Below are 18,236 nucleotides of genomic sequence, written 5' to 3'. Positions count from 1 at the left end.
GTGCTTAATGTGCTTAATGCATGAGCATCTAATTTAGACAAGGTGTGTAAATTCTTAGTCTCTTTCCTTGAAATGCATGTAAATCTTTTAAAAGCTAATAAGCCTCTTTCCCGAAGCTGTGGATTTCATCACTAAACCACACAGAGCTCCTGCCCTGGGCAAACACTGTCAGCTTTATCTCTTCCAGCTGGGTGGTAAGTTCTTCCTGCCCAGGCATATCATTCTCTAGGATTTGAGAGTTATTTATTTGCAATATGATCATCAAGAAAGATAGTGGTCTTCTCTTTATATGTGCACTTTACTCCAAATTACAAAAATCTACCCCTTATCAAAAGGATATGAGAAGTTTACTTTTTCTTTAGATAAAGCCAATGAAGAACACCATAGACATTAATTATAGGTAAAATTAGTATGAATCATGAGTGATAAATAATGCTGTCAGGATGTCTTTTCAGAGGACTAGTTTGCATGTATTTTGAAAACATGACTGTAACGGGATATATCACCTTGCTTATGTGAAAGAAGGCAATTTATTTTATTCACTTTTGTGTATTTTTTAAAATGTAGGTAATATCAGCTTACAAGGGTCTACATGTTTATATTTTAGGGGTTCCATATTAATTTATCATGTCAAGCAGTGGTGTCAATATCCTTCCATCCTAGTCTAATGAGCTATTTCAGTTACTTTACTCCTTTTTCTCCTCTCTTGATAACCAGCTGGAAGGCAAGTTCTTTTAGGAGGAATAAAATAAACAAAGATTTTTTTCTTTTACATCTTCTCTTCCCTTACTTTATTGCTTTAGATATACACCACCTTTGTGTAAGAGGATTTTCTATTTGTCTTTCTCCTTCTGACTCACTTATGGACCCTATTCAGTTCCACATTTGTAGCAAAGTCAAGTTTTCACCTTTTTTATAGTTAAATAATATTGTGTTGTATATGAATATCATATCATTTTTATCTATTCATCTGTCATTGGGCACTTGAATTATATCCAGATCTTAAGATTTGCAGTAGCGTTGCAGAGAACATGTATCTTTGCAAACTAGTGTTTTAATGTTCAAAGTGGTATTTTTGTGTGCCAGGATGTGTATGTATATTTTTAGTTAGTGTTTTTATGTTAATCAAATATATACCTCAGACTGGAATTGCTGGATTATGGTTGCTCCATTTCTAATTGTTTGGATTCATCTCCATATTCTTTTCCATAGAGGGTTTATCAGGGTGAGAGAAGTTACTTTCGCCAGAAGAAATAGGTTCCCTAACTGGCTTATGTGAAGATGGAAGCCTTGGAAGAGAAGTCTACTGCTTCCTTCTCTACCCACCTAGATCATAGAGGAATTATTTAAGGGAAATTTAGGACTGAGGACAGTCTGCTATGAGCCCCTGCACAATCGAGATTTTTTTGTCTCGCCAATTCCATAAAAAAGTTGTCAAAATGCACCTGAGTCACATTTGTTCACTAGGTATAGCAAATAATCCCTTTTGGCAGATTTCTCTGGGAGCAGTGTGACTCAGGCTGAAGGGAGGAGTTGCTCTTTGTAGGAAAGGGGTGCCAGTTCTAAATCCTACCCAGATTGTTCAGGTTCATCATTTTTCTTCACAGAAATGAATTTCAGGAGAAGACAGTAGTGAAATATGATAAGGTTTGGATAGAAAGAAGGGTAGTGAATTAAGAAAGTTATATGTTCTCAAGAGAAAATACCTGGGGAAAAAAAGCATGTACATCGCACACATAGATCTTTAGTGAATTTTCAAGGTGGAGAATATATACTGCAAAGTATAAATAGTACACAAGTCAGGCAGATATGTGGGCAAAAGAGGACTAGAGTAAAGAAAGTACATATCTAAGAGAGACAGAGACAGAGAGAGAGAGAGAAAGAGAGGAAGAGAGAGAGTGAGAGGGGAGAGAGAGAGAGAGAGAGAGAGAAGAGAGAGAGAGACAGACAGAGAGAGACAGACAGAGAGAGAGAAAGAGAAGGAGAGAGAGAATGCATTTTATATTTTCCTTTGCCAAGTTACCAGATCCCATTTCTAGGATATTTATCAAGAGAAGCACTGGAGATGTTCCTGGTCTTCTTTCGATATTCTTGGAATAGGTTTTGTTCCAACCTTTTCTCCCAAGTACTTAAGCCATGTTCTGGGCCTGGAATTCTGATTCTTGATGGTTTTCCAGACTGTATTCCTCAGATGGATCCTGTGTGTCTCAAAGACTTTCATGCATTCATGCTGGTTTAGGTTCCAGGCTGTATTTTTCTCCCATTATCCATTAGAAGGGCCACTCTATCTCTCTGCCCACAGGACGTGGGTCAATGAATGTCCTAGCAAACAGTGAATAAGGATTCTTTTTTATTTATACTCACCATTGCTTTTTACCTTATATCTGAAATTTCTTAGAATATTGCTTATGATATATTTTATTCTGCTTTAAAGCTTACTTTTAAAAAGCATTGGACCTTGAAAGCATTATGCAGATATCCTAAGATTGGCTTAGAATAATAAATATTAAGCTGAAAATAAATAGTTGTGATGTCCGAGTGATCTTTGATAGGTAAATATTTCTTTAGTATGACATTAAGTGCATGGTCCACAATAAAAGTTACGATAAATATAACATCAAAATTAAAATATTCTCTTTGATAGTCTCTACGGAATGAAATTTTTACTGAACAAAAATAAACTATTTTAAGCATTTTAATGATTTGATTTTTATATAAATATGATAAATCACATCCAACAAATGATTTTTGTAAGAATATAAATTCACTCAAATTAGAAAATGATTACATGCATGAAATCCTTACTTAAGTATATTAATATAAATGTACTGAAAATAAGTAAAAAGAATGAAATATAAACATTTGTCGATTCAGAAAGACAGTACCATGATTAGAGCACTTTATTACACAGTGGCTAACCCATGTTTGATACCCGGCATTCCATATGATCTGATCCCCAAGCTTGCCAGGAGTGATCGGTGTGTACAGACATAAGTGGTCCAGATGAATAAATAAGTTAAGGCTCTGTGCAACAGACTCCAAAATAATTTGTGCTGGGTACCTCAACCTCAAAGAGGAGGAGCATAAATTACTTTTCTTGTGTGCCATCCATTTTTAAATCATTATAAAGACATAGTGTAGGACATAAAAAATTTAACTTCCCAGTGTTAAATTAAACATACACTTTCCCAGTCTTTTAGTTAAGTTTAGGAATGATAAGAAGTGGTGAGAGTATAAGGAGCAATAAGTACTGGTAATAGAATGTGCTCTAAGTCTTATTAAGTTCGAACTTCTTTATTTTTTTCTCCTCAAGATATAAAATCCAGTTTAAACATGAGAAAACATCAGAAAAATCCTAAGAGAGACATCTTACAAAGTAACTGACTGGTTCTCTTTAACACTCTTAAGTCCATAAACACACATTTAAAAACATATTGTTTTTTCTAGTATCATAGAATTTAACAAATGCAAAATCTTGATATGTTGATAACAGGAAGATGGGGGTGTATGAGAAAACTTTGTACCATCTTTGCTATTTTATTTTTGTGTTTCTAAAGCAGTTCCTAATTACCCCATAGTTTTAAAATAAAAAACAACACTTTCACATTTAATAAGCACAATTGTATTTTTCCAGAGAGTTTCATGCTTTTACAAGGTATTAATATTCATAACCTTACTGATATTATCACAGTAGCCATCCCTTCCACTAAGAGATTTTCTTTTCTTGTTAAAATGCAAATTATTTGGGAGGATAAGCTCACTAAATGTTTAGCAACCATTAAAAATATGGATTTATTAGTCTCAATAGTCTCATTCTATTCCTTGAAAGATATAGGTAGAAGTGATGACACTGAGGAAGCTGTAATATGAATAAAAAGTAATTGACTTAAATAATAAGGATGTTAGTAAATAAACAGATGGAAGGAGTCAAAGAACCTGGTCATTCTGAGACATAACAAAGAAATGAAGAACTAATCATAATCTAAAGTAAAACATCATTACCCTTGAATTGCAATTGCCTTTGTTATATGAAGATATTTAAAGATCCAGCAGTTTCATATTTAGTTCTTCTAAAAATACATATTTCTTTAAACTATGGAAGTTTTAGGACATCTGAAAGCCTGGTTATTTCAAATCTGTAAAGTTTCTACCAAAGACATCTGTTTCTTGTCCTCTGCTGGAGAAATTCCAAAAGGACTTAAGATCTGAACTCAAAATAGAAGCCGGCCATCTTTTCTGACTTTGGGCTGTTGAGAATGTAAAGAATGTTCACAGGGGCTGGGACAATAGCACAGAGGGTAGAGCATTTGCCTTGCATGCAGACGACCTGGGTTCAATTCCTAGCATTCCATATGGAACCCAAGCATCGCCAGGAGTAATTCCTGAGTGCAGAGCCAGGAGTAAACCCTGTGCATTGCCATGTGTGACCCAAAAAGCAAAAGAAAAAATAAGTTTCTCACCCAACAAACTACACAGAGATGATGACAGCCTCAATTACTGTGAATATGGGATTGTTTGACTAAACACCGTAAAAGGGCCTCAGTTAACAAAAGCTCTGAGAGGAAGCAGTGGGTACTCTCTCACATTTTGTCAGATCCCAATCACTCTATAAGGACAACAATTCAGTTGTCCTATAAAACCCGGATGATATGCTACATTTCTCTCCTACTGGAAAGTTTCTCTCTCTTCTACTTTTTTCATAAACTCTTCTATATTTTTGAGTCTGAGGCATTTTATTACTTAATGTTTGTCTTCTTGAAAATACTGACAACCTGGGAGCCTCAGACTCACACAAAGCCTCATTCCAATATCACAGACACTCTGCAGCATGACTTAGAGGACTAGCCCCAAAGGAATTTGACCATCCTGACATCCACCAGTCTGCAACATGCCCTTCCTTAAAACCAACTTTCTCATTTTCCTCTATAAACTGCTTCTCGTGAGCATCTATGCGAGTTAGCGCTGTAGGGCATGAGTCTGCCGTCTTCCAGACTGCTGTTTGTTTGCTTCATAAAGTTCTTTCTCTATCCATCACTCTGGATCGATTGGTTCCATGGGGTTTCATTGGAACTGGAAGTTCATGGTCATAGGCCTTTGAATGTAAATGTTACAGTTGCCAAGTTGAAGAAGTTTTAGCAATTTCATGTTAGAGAGCTAAAAAAAAAAAAAAAGAAAAATCTCATGTGACATTTTAGATTTGAGGAACTATTATCATTCTTTCAGAAAATATTTTATGGAATGCCAATTCTATTCCAGGACTATGATAATAACAGGGACATTACTTTAAAATAGTTTCTATTTTAACTGTTAATTTAGGGGTGTTATAATTTAAAAATCCTAATTCTTGTCAGAGCTGAATCACAAAATAATGCCAAAAATGTTATTGTTATTAACATATAAGAATTGTTCTATTTTTAAGTTAATATAATATTTGGAAGAAGAAAATAGAATCTCTCTCCACAAGATATATAAAACCTTACAGAATAAGTAGTACCAAAACCTCTAACAAAGGAAATGAATGATTCTTAAAGATAAAGATAAAGATAATTGGCTACTTGGTCCTAGTTTTATGGTACTTTTCATCCTCCACCTACTGTTCTTACTCTGGAACGGAGAATGGTGTTTTGAAAAGCTTAGGAAATTTGAATTTAGGTAGTGATTTGCATCTCATTAATACATCGCTATTGTTAATTCAACCAAAATATCACTGCTGTGTGAAGGAGAGGAAAATAAAATGATTTTTTAGAGCTCAGGATTGCGAAGAGGAAAAGTCAACATGTGGGTTCTGATTAGATGTTTCCTCATCCTACTGTGTAAACTACAAGTTTATGTAGCATTGAAGCAGGATAGGCAGAAGTGGTGGCCGGTCTCTGTTTGTTTGAGGTTTCCAAGTTCCTCAATAATTTCAAGAATGAAAATATCGAATAATAAAGATGCTCAGACTGAGAGTTGGAAAGCAGAAACGTTTATTGGAAACTAGAAGAGAGAAGAAAAGCTCCTCCTCAAGTGGAGAGGAACTTAGTATATGACTCAGTTGAAAGTAAGAAATTTATGGAGACCTTTTAAAAGACCCTTTGCATTTCTCATCAATTGATAAATATTCCAGAGAATGCAGGGAATCTACAGGGTTATAAGGCTGGGTTGAGTATTTCTGGCCCTCTGCCTCAGGTATTATTCATTATTTTAGTCTCCCTGTGAGCCTAACCTCTGGGACAGAATTTTATGATGAACAATTGTTAACTCCCTGTTTATTAGAAAATCCCAGAAATTTTCAGGAAGTGAAAAAATATGTAGGATATGCCAGCAAAAAAATGGGACTGCTTACAGCAGCTGGCAAGGGTAAACTGAGGCCAACTCTTTCAGCATCGTGACTGGTAGTTTAGTCTCTTAAAAGTAGCATATAGTCTGTCTTGAGGGATAACATGACAAGTACTCAGATCCTGGTTGAAGAAGCAAATACATATTTTGAAGTTGTGATTTCTGTAACTGAGGCAGAAACGATTTTGGACAATGTGGGGGAATGCCCAAAGGAAATGGGAATAGAGAATAAGAGAACTGACTTTCTGTGAAAAGCATGCCACTTGTGGGGATAGTGAATTAAAACAAAGAAGGGACTATGACAATGGCAAGGGAAGTGTTCAACTGGGATGAGGATGGGGAGCAGAAAGATAATAAAGTGTTATGCATGAAACGTTATCAGCAACAGTACAATAAACCTAACACTTTATGTGCTTGAAACTCATGTATGAATAACTTTGTAATCCACAGGATTAACATTTTCTTTGTTTTCAAAAAGAGACAAACACCAACATAACATTGACAGTTGAAAATGTAGCTCAGCAATAAAGCATCTGTGAGGTCCTAGGTTTGTTTTCTAGAAGGTGTGCAGAGGATTGCGGGATAGAGAGAAACAAAGAATGATCTCTCTCTCTATGTGATATAAAGAAACATAGTAGGGAATAACAAAAGTCACAGAAGCTGAGTTGGTCTGCAGAACTGAGTTTACCAAGGAGTTGGGGTGGCTATTAGAGAGGACTTTAAGACACTGGTGGAGGTTAGTGGGCACTAGGGTGGAGAATCTGGTTGTTGGAACATTGTAAGTATGAAAATCTATCATTAATTTTAGAAATCACAATGTTTCTATAAATATTGGGGGGGAAAATTGTGCCTAGATATATGTCTGACCTGGTATTTAATTGCTCTGTCCTTGTCCAGCGTTCTGCAGTCTGAGAAGGGACTAGTATGTACATGGATCAGAATTTTAGAGCTTCACAGTCTATGAAAGCTTTTCTTTTTATTCTATAACTGACTCAAAAGAAATCTATCATTTTTGCCCCCACTGTACTCCCATTGTACCCAATTTTATTGCATGTTGTCTTAGATTTCCAAATATTTCCAGTGATATAAATAAAATGGATCAAGTACTCTAAAGCAAGAAAATCATATAGTGGAAGTATAAAGATCTATTTTAAACTGATTAAAGTCCTTCTAAAATTACTATGTATAGGACAATTCTATGGTGATATAATCTAGATAATCCAGATGATCATTTCAAATCTCTACTGCCTTGGGCATGCCCAGAGAAACAGTGGTCATAGCTAAGGGCAGGGATAATCATGACACAAAATGAGGGCACTGAATAGGTAGCTTTTTTTCCCTGACCCCACACTCGGAGGCCAGCTGATGCCAGAAGTTGGTTAAGAGTGGCATTCATGTACGTGGAACAGAGAAAAAGAGCATCAGAAACCAAGAAGCAAGAAGCCATTTGCAGGCAACTGGCAGCCTGGAAGTCATCCTCAAACCTGGGCATTGAAGAACAGATTGAGACCTGGACTTTGAACATAGGGGAGCTGAAGATCTGGATTTCATACATTGGACAGAGTAGAATCTGTGTTTTTGTTTATACAATAATGGAAAGCCTGGAATTCCTACATTGGTCATAACAGCCTGGAAAGGGTAAGATGGAGTAGTGTGATTCCTGACATAGGCAGCAGACGTAACAAATGTGCCCTTATTTAGGCTGCTAAATAATTGTGATATTGAAGCAGCAGTGGTGATGGCTAATCTCTGTATCCATCCATGGTTTTTCTATATTTTCAAAAATGAAAATATAGAGTAATAAAGATGCCCAGACTCAGAGTTGGGAATAACAAGTTTTATTGGACAGTAGACGAGAAAGGAAAAGAAACTCACTAACTGGGGAGGAACTTCATATAGGACTCAGTTGACTATGGTTGGTTTTGTAGAGTTGTTTTTCTTAAAGAAAGATTGGGTCATTGTGTTGCTTGTGGAGTGACGAGAATGTCACTGGGAGGTATAGGGATATTAAATAGTGGTCTGGCTGATTTAGGGGTTTTTTGATTGTTGTTATTTAGCCTCTATTATTTTTTAGTTTTCATGAGCCCAAGGTCTGGTGCAGGATCTGTATTGCTGAACAGTTGTTAACATTCCTCTTGTCAGAAAAAGCCTAGGAATTGCAGGAATGTAAAAAAAAAGTAGGATGGGTCAGTACAAAAAGGACTGCTCACAGAAGTTGGCAAGGGTAAACTGAGGGTTCTTCTTTCAATATCAAAGTCATCTATCTGATGCTCTGTGAGCTAATTTTGCACACAATCCCCAACGGACTCAACAGTTATTTGGAATTCTAATCCTAGCATATGTGAGATATATTTAGAAACATTATTTATATATAATTAAATATGGTGAATCATTAAGACAGCATTTATCATTTGAAGAAAAAAAGAAAAATACGGTGATTTTTAAAATGAAAATAATGTTCAAGACAGAGCTGTAGGTAATAGAAATAAGGGATTTGATGTTGGTTGGATCCCCAGGTAACTTAGTACTGTGAAGCTTGTTCCTTGCAGGAAAGGAAAGTCAGTTTTAGATCTTCCCCAGGTTGCTGCCTTTCCTTCCAGAAAAGGGTTGCATAAGGAGACAAAGAGTGAAGTAAGAAAAGAGGGTTTTATTTGGGAGTTTTGAGGAAGGAGAGAGAGACAGAGACAGAGAAAGAGAAAGACACACAGAGAGACAGAGACAGAGAGAGACACAGAGAGAGGAGAGACATTCAAGAGAGAACAAATGTTTCTCTGGAGGGAAGATGCAGGTGAAGTGCTTGGATATCACATGCTCTCTCTGCAGCAACACAATGGCACAAGCAGCACCTGGGCCAGGGCAGCATGTGCAAGCTTTCTTTCTCCAAGTTGACTTTTATAGTATTTCTTCAAAGCTGCCCCACATGATGCTTTCTAACTAGGTAAGAATTTATTCCACTGCTGGGGGTTGCCAAGGGGCTAGAATTGAGAATAGTTGGTGGTCTTTGGTATTCCTTTCCTGGCTTTTGCTCTAGCTGAAGCTTTACTCAGAGATTTGAGGGGGTTTGGGGGCGGGGAGCTCCCTGATACTGTGCTGACATGAGGTAAGGGTCTTACCAGACCTCAGTTCCTGTTGGGACAAGGTGGGTTCTGATAGGCTAGGGCGAGTTGGTTTTGTACTTCCCAGGAATTCATTGCCATGGAGTCTCTTTTCTATACCAGACTGCCTGCTTCAAATGGAAGAGGAAGAAGAGATTTTCAAACTGACCAATATATATATTTACAAAAGCATATAAATTTAAAAATGAATAGATATTGTAGGGGTCCTGGCCAGTCGACCCAGGCAAACTGGAGTAAGAACCACCCCACCACACACAAGTCGCAGACTTAATCCCTAAAGGGGAGGGAGTGGGTAGAGGAGAAGCCTCTGCCCTGGCCCTCTGTGCACCTTGGGATTCCTGGATTCCTGCCACCACCAAGAAAGAAAGCAATGGGGGGTGGGGGAGTCTAGTGGTCAAGCAGTTCTCTGTTTATTGCCCCTACCCAGGAATTCTTATACATACACTGGGTGGCTGGTGAAGGGGGGGTGCAACCCCACACTCAGCATGATCCCCTAGTACCGCACACTTCTCAGGCTTCTCAGGTAGGGCTCATACAGATGTTGGTTAATGATTTATATTTCCTGCTCTTGGGGCCAAGTTAACAATATGGGTGGGTAGGCACAGTTATGTCCCTCATTCTTAACCAGAGTGTCTGCCTGTGGGGAGTACTGGAGTGGCCCTCTGGGTCTTTGTAAAGAGGGCCAGCTCTTGCTTCCAGGGGCAGGGGATTTGGTCAAAGTCTCAAGCTAGCTGCTGAGACCCCAACAAGATATAAATATGCATTGTATATTATTATAAGGACAAATATATGTTAAAAGGAAATATGTCATTTTCCTCTCAAAAACAAGGGATTTCCTTCCCTCCCTTAGAGCATTTATTTTACATAACTTGTAATTATATGTACTTCTCTTTGAAGGATATATATGAAAACCAGATAGACATTTTGTCACCTTTATGACAACAGGAAAGTCTGTCTCCAGTTCTAAGAACTATTTCTTTAAATTAAAATATCTTTACATTTCAATTCCAGCACTTTACATTTACATTTCTTTGAATAATAAACATTAGAAAGAGAGCAGTCCTACCCCTTTCTTTCTGCTGCAAGATAGGAATCTTGATTTTAGTTGTGAAAAGCTATCTCTTGCTATAAAGATATGAAAAAATGGGTTTGTTTTCCTTCTTTTACTTCAAATGTTTGTGTGTGTGTGTGTTTAAAATTAAATAACCAACACAGATGATGAGTCCAAAAAATTAAATTCAGACTGAACTCTGACTAAAGGTGTTATCAATTCTTCTACTTGAGACTAGTAATTATTTATTTTGTAGTACTGTAGCACTGTCCTCCCATTGTTCATCGGTTTGCTCAAGCGGGCATCTGTAATGTCTTCATCATGAGAATTGTCGTTACTGTGTTTGGCATATTGAATACATCACGGGTAGCTTGCCAGGATCTCCAAGAGGGGCGAAGGAATTGAACCCGCGTCAGCTGTATGCAAGGCAGACAGACCCTACCTGTTGTGCTATCAATCCAGCCCAATTGTTTATTTTAGGAAAATAAATGGCTCTACCTGACTGCTAGTGGGAATGCCGGTTGGTCCAACCCTTTTGGAAAACAGTATGGACGATTCTCAAAAAATTAGAATTTGATATCCCATTTGACCCAGCTATAGAACTCCTGGGAATATATCCCAGAGAGGCAAAAAAGTATAGTCAAAGTGACATCTGCAATTGTTTGTTCATTGCAGCACTCTTTACAATAGCCAGAATCTGGAAAAAAACCTGAGCGCCCGAGAACAGATGACTGGTTAAAGAAACTTTGGTACATCTACACAATGGAGTACTACGTAGCTGTTAGAAAAGATGAAGTTATGAAATTTACATACAACATGGAAATTTACATACTACATGGAAAGTATCATGTTAAGCTAAATGAGTCAGAAAGAGCGGGATAGACACAGAAAGATTGCATTCATCTGGGGAACATAAAGCAACAAAAAGGGAGACTAACACCCAGGAATGGCTGAGATTAGTACCAGGAATTTGCTCCATGACTTGAAGGCCAGCCACACGTGCTAGGTGAAAAGGAAACTCAGATAGAGAAGAGAGCACCAAATAAAGGGTGTTGTGAGGACCTTCCCAGGGTGGGAGAAGCATGCTAAAAGTAGTCTATAGACCTAACATGATTGCCACTCAATGCCTCTCTTGCAAAACACAGTACCCAAAAGAAGAGAGAGAGAACAAGGGGGAATGCCCTGCCACAGAGGCAAGGTAGGACGGGGGGGGGGGGGAATGGGGGGGGGGGATGCTGGGACCCGTGGTCGTGGAGGATGGGCACTGGTGGAGGAATGGGTACTTGATCATTGTATAACTGAAACCCAAACACAAAAATTTATAAGTCTACAACTGTACCTCATGGTGTTTCACTAATAAAAAAATTTTTTAAAAAAAGAGTGAGATCCCCTTATTTTCACAATCCCTCAATGTCTTGCTTCTTTTATGTATCATGTTTCAATCTAACATTTATCTAACAATTAAAAATTACTGACTACTTAAATATATATGTATATAAATATATATATTTACACATACACATATACATATGGAGCGATAGCACAGCTGGTAGGGTATTTGCCTTGCACGCGGCCGGCCCAGTTTCCATTCCTCTGTCCCTCTCTGAGAGCTCGGCAAGCTACGGAGAGTATCCCGCCCACAAGGCAGAGCCTGGCAAGCTCCCTATGGCGTATTCGACATGCCAAAAACAGTAACAACAAGTCTCACAATGGAGATGTTACTGGTAGCAGGTAGAGCAAATCTATGAACAAGGGGAGGACAGTGATACAGTGCTACGGAGTTTCAAGATATAATAACCATCTGGGGGCAGTGTTGTAAAAATATGTAAAAATTAGTCAAGTGATTTTCTGGTTTTGTGGCATGCTACAAAGTATGGTACTGTATAGCACTGGCCTCCCGTTGTTCATCGATTTGCTCAAGTTGGCGCCAGTAACGTCTCCATTGTGAGACTTGTTACTGTTTTTGGCATATCAAATAGGTCATGGTTAGCTTGCCATGCTTTGCCATGTGGGATACTCTCGGTAGCTTGCCGGGCTCTCCGAGAGTGGTGGAGGAATCAAATCCAGGTTGGCTCGAGTCAGCTGCATGCAAGGCAAGAGCCCTACCTGTTGTGCTACCGCTCCGGCCCATACTACGAAGTAATGGGAGCAAATAAGACTTCTGTAAAATTTTCATATACAGTGATAAGAACTATGTTTTTTTAAGTGTAGTAAACAGAAAATAACTTATGATTTTTTTCTTTATTCTAAATAGTTAGGAATTTTATCTGTGTTCATGTAAAATTACATGTCTGTTTTATTAAGTTTAATAAAGCCAGATAAACTTTAGGGTTTAGAAGAGTCAAATATTTTAGTTGTGTGTTAGTTAAATCACATTCAAGTGTGAATCACTGATGTATGCATCAATATGTTCAATATGTTCAATATTAATACAATATTTTTCTTTTATATTCTTAGGATTTTTTTAAAAAATAATTTTTAAATTTTTATTATTATTATTATTTCATTAGTGAATCATTGTGGAGTACAGTTACAGACTTGCAAATTTTGGTACTTGTGTTTAAGTCATACAATGCTCGAGTACCCATCCCTCCACCAGTGCCCATTCCTCACCACCAATAATTCCAGTGTCCCTCCAACCCTCCATCCCATCTCCCCATCCACCCCACCTCTGTAGCAGGGCATTGCCTTTTACTCTCTCTTTCCTTTAGGGTGTTGGGATTTGCAATAGAGTGGCCATAGTGTTCAGTCCATAGTCTACTTTCAGCATGCCTCTCCATCCTGAGCAGATCCTCCAAACACCCTTTACTTGGTGTTCCCTTCTCTATCTGAGCTGCTTTTTACCCCAGCATATGCTGCTATCTTCCAAGCCTTGGAGCAAACCTCCTTGTAACTGTCTCAACTATTCTTGGGTTTTAGTCTCCCATTCTGTTACTTTATATTCCACAGATAAATGCAATCTTTCTCTGTCTATCCCTCTTTGACTCATTTCACTTAGCATGATACTTTCCATGTAGAAGCACTTGTATGCAAGTTTCATGACTTCATCTTTTCTAACTGCTACATAGTATTCCATTGTATAGACATACCAAAGTTTCCTTAACCAGTCATCTGTTCTCAGGCACTCAGTTTTTTTCCAGATTCTGGCTATTGTAAACAGTGCTACAATGAACATACTATTGCAGATGTCACTTCAACTGTACTTTTTTTTTCTCCTGGATATTCCCAGAAGCTTCTGCATCTCAAAAGATACAATGACCAAAATTTACAAAGAGAAACTACAGAATTGGAAAGGATATTCACTCAATACACATCGGATAAGGGGTTGATATCAAGGATATATAAGGCACTGGTTGAAGTCTACAAGAAGAAAACATCCAACCCCATCAGAAAATGGGGCGATGAAATGAACAGAAACTTTCTCAAGGAAGAAATACAAATGGCCAAAAAGCACATGAAAAAAATGCTCTTCATCACTAATCATCAGGGAAATGCAGATCAAAACAATGAGATATCACCTCATACCACAGAGACTGGCACACATACAAAAAAAAACAAAAGCAACCGGTATTGGCGAGGAGGTGGGGAGAAAGGAACTCTCCTTCACTGCTGGTGGGAATGCCGACTGGTTCAGCCTTTTGAAAAACAGTATGAACAATTCTCAAAAAACTAGAAATTGAGCTCTCATTTGATCCAGCAATACCACTTTTTCTTTTCTTTTGATCACTTTCTTGGAATAATACACTTTTCCAAAATTTGAATTTTAACATTCTGACATACTTAAAGTGACTTTCCTATAGCTAACATAAGTATGTATTATTAATTCAATTTACTAGATGTTTGGGCTGGAGCAATAGCACAGTGGTAGGGCGTTTGCTTTGCACGCAACCAATATGGCCGACCCGAGTTTGATTCCTCTGCTCCTCTCAGAGAGGCCGGCAAGCTACCGAGAGTATCTCGCCCGCACGGCAGAGCCTAGCAAGCTACCTGTGACATATTCAATATGCCAAACACAGTAACAACTAGTCTCATGATGGAGACGTTACTGGGTCCGCTCGAGCAAATCGGTGAACAACGGGAGGGCCATGACCATGACCGTGACTAGATGTTTATTAGATATCTTACTATAACATATTTATATCATTTCTTTGTAATTATTGGTTTTACAAATAATTAAAGACTTTAGTTTTCAATTTTTTTAGTTTTCAATATTTATTTTATTTTCCTACTTGATTTAACCTTTTTTTGTTTTATATTTTCTTTTCCTTTTTTTTTTTTTCCTTTTTTGATCACACCCGTTGATGCTCAGGGGTTACTCCTGGCTCTGCACTCAGGAATCACTCCTGGCAGTGCTCAGGGGACCATATGGGATGCTGGGAATTGAACGGTGTAGCCGCGTGCAAGACCCTACCCGCTGTGCTATTGCTCCAGTCCCCAGTTTTTATATTTTCTTTTGAATTATGTAAAATTTTGTGTAGAATTTATACTTTATTTGCATTGTAAATCTTTGTTTTTGTGCAGTTTTCAAAAATTGTTGCTGTATTATAAATGTCTACTTTTCACAGTCTGCTACTTTTGATATTTTATCAGATTGAACACATTGTATAATTTTTTTTTTTTTTGCCCTCCCGTTGATCGTCGATTTGCTCGAGCGGGCCCAGTAATGTCTCCATTGGAGACTTTGTTGTTACTGTGTCTGGCATATCAAATACTCTCGGTAGCTTGCCAGGCTCTCTGAGAGGGGCGGAGGAATCGAACTCAGGTCGACCATGTTGGCCGCTTGTAAGGCGAACGCCCTACCGCTGTGCTATCGCTCCAGCCCAATATATGTAACATTATCTCCCTTTATATTCTTTTAACTTCCTTATTTATTAAAATAATAAATATTATCTCTATATTACTTCACAGTATATTAGACATCGGAGAGCCTGGCAAGCTACCGAGAGTATTGGATATGCCAGACACAGTAACAACAAAGTCTCCAACGGAGACGTTACTGGGCCCGCTCGAGCAAATCGACGATCAACGGGAGGGCCTTTACCTTTACCTTTATATTAGACATCATTTTACATCTTATTTTGAACATGAGGCATTGTTTAAAAAATTGAAAAGGTTATATATAATATGTATTATATATATTATTTATTCTTTATAATTTTGTGTTCTTTATTAGAAAACAGATTAGAGAACTCCCTCTAGCTATTTTTTTAGGATAGGTCTATTAACAGCAAATTTACTTTTTTTTTTTAATGCTAGAGGAGAGTTGATTCCCAAATTGAGCAATACTACTCCCAATGTGTGGTAGAACAATCCAGAATGGGGAAAATAAGCTTTGGATTCAACAGGGTACACTTTATATTTGTTCAGTTAAGGAAGGTTAATTTTCATGGAGGCACTGAGTGGTTTTGTTGTTGTTGTTGTTGTTGTTTTTGTTGTTCTTTTAAGGGAATAGTGTAAAAAAAGTTTGGAAACTTCTTTTACAGTATAGTTTCACAGATACTGCATTCTGTTTTGAAAGTTCTTTTCTCTTAGCATTTAAAACATGTAGTGCCATTGCTTTCTGATCACATAGCTCCCAAGGAGCAATTTTCTCTCTTTTGAATCGGTTCTGGGTCACCAGTTCTCCTACAATGCTTTCACAGTATTTTCTTTGTCTTTAAATGTTCCAAGTATGTCTGTGCTGTGTTCTATAGTGAGTCTTATTGTGTTTATACAATTTAAAGTTCATTTAGTTTCTTGAACCTGTAGGTTTATGTCTTTTGTCAAGTTTGGGAACGTTTACCCCTTTATTACTTCAAATAGTGTATTTCTGATTCGCTTCATTCTCTTACCTTTGCTGAACTTTGATAAAATAAGTGTTAGCTATTTTGTCCTACTTTTTACAATTACCCAAGGCTCTGTTTTTTTTTCTTCTTGAATTTTCTGACTCTTGTTCAGGCTGAGCAATCTATTTATCTACAAAAGTTACTATTTTTTTTTTGCTCCATTCTGTTATTAAAAGTAATTCATTTGGAAAAACATTTTGTCTGCGTGGTTGGGGAATGGTATTTTTCAATTCTGCGATCTCCACTGTAATTTCTTATTTCTGTATTATATTTCTCTATAGACACATTCTTGTTTCCTGGAATAATGCTTTATATTTTTCATTTTGTGTTCATAAATTCTTGTTGAATCAATTTTATGATGGTTGATAAGTTTTTTGTTAGATAATTCTAACATTATCTAAGGCTTTTTGTTATTTTTTTTTTACTCTAGCTAAATGTTTCCTTATTTTTAATTACCCATGTCCTACCTTTTACACTGTGGATATTATGTTGCAACATCTGCAACTTTTTTCAAGTATTCTATTTTGTCTGTGACACTGTCCTATCAACAGAAAGAAAAGAGTGTGGCCCAAGATCTCTCCTCTCTCTCTGCTGATACCTGGCAGGAAGAAGGGCTCTTCATTGCTGTTGCACCTGAAGAGAAAGGAAGTTCTAGGCTCTCACTTCACCTCTGTGGTTATTACCCAGTTTAGGAAGATTGCGAATGCTTTGTTACAGCTTCCTGATTGTTCTCTGCTGATATCATGGGAATATCGTTTGATGGTACTAAAAATACTCCTCAGGTAAGTTTTAAGTCTCTTCTGAAACCAATTTCACTAGAGTCGAAAGTCAAGTTTCCCAGTTAGGTTTTCCAAGTTAGTTCCAAGTTTCTGAATGGTGTCTATTTATTTACATGTGAATACATGTGATTATATGTTAAAAAAATTGAATGCAAATTTCTAGCCATATGACTAGCTGCCATCCCCAAACCTTTTGATTCATTTGAAAATCTTCCTTTTAATCAAAAATTTTGAGGTTTCATAATTTATAAGTGTTATAAGACCTATATTGTTACTGTACCACACACCACCAAAATGCCAGCAAAATTTCCCATTGTCCCTTGGCTCCCTTCTCCTTTCCTCTTGGCAGTCTCAGACTCAATTCTGTTTATTTTTATCTTTTTCTTTTTTGCTATAATCACATTACTACTGTCTCAATTCTCAAAATCATACGGGTGTGATAGATAGAGAATATCTATATGAAAAATACTTTTTTTTGCAGGAGTTGGAATCCTCTATGAGAATTTGGCTTGCTTTTAATATATATTTTTACACATTTTCTCTTTTGTACTTTTTGACACAGCTGGATTCCAAGTGCTGTGTAGAAGCACATTCATTTGCCTATTTGCCGCCTTATAGAATGACACAGTTGGTTGTAACCATCAAGAGGTTATTCTCATTTCTTTTAAAAGAATCAATATGTGGCTTATGGGTCTTTAATTAGGAAGAAAATAAACAGAATGATATCTTATAGAGTTATGTAATTTTCAATGTTTTCCACCATAAAAATTTATTGGGTGTTTGAGTTATAACTTAAATGAAGAGAGTAATATTTCATGAACAATTTTAAAGTTAATTTTTAAGATATTATGTGTATAATTAATATTTGAATAAAGGTAACTATTCAAAAGTTGCATGTCTGCAGTGAGACCAATTTAGATTAAAAAAAAAAGTTAATAACCCTTTCAAAAGAGAACTTTTAAAACAAGAGGCATACTTTCACTATTAAGTTAAGCATAAATAAACTGGTAAAAATTACAAGAAGATCTTTTCTCTCAAATATACAAAAGGGATTATTATGGTTTAAACAATAGAAGGAATGATATCTGTGCAACTCCAGATATTACTCTTTTTAATATACTTAATTTAATTATATGTAAAGAATTAA

This window comes from Sorex fumeus, unplaced genomic scaffold (genome assembly GCF_029834395.1).
Source record: "Sorex fumeus unplaced genomic scaffold, SorFum_2.1 ptg000034l, whole genome shotgun sequence".
NCBI lineage: Eukaryota > Metazoa > Chordata > Mammalia > Eulipotyphla > Soricidae > Sorex > Sorex fumeus.
Note: the sequence above shows the minus strand (reverse complement) of the source record.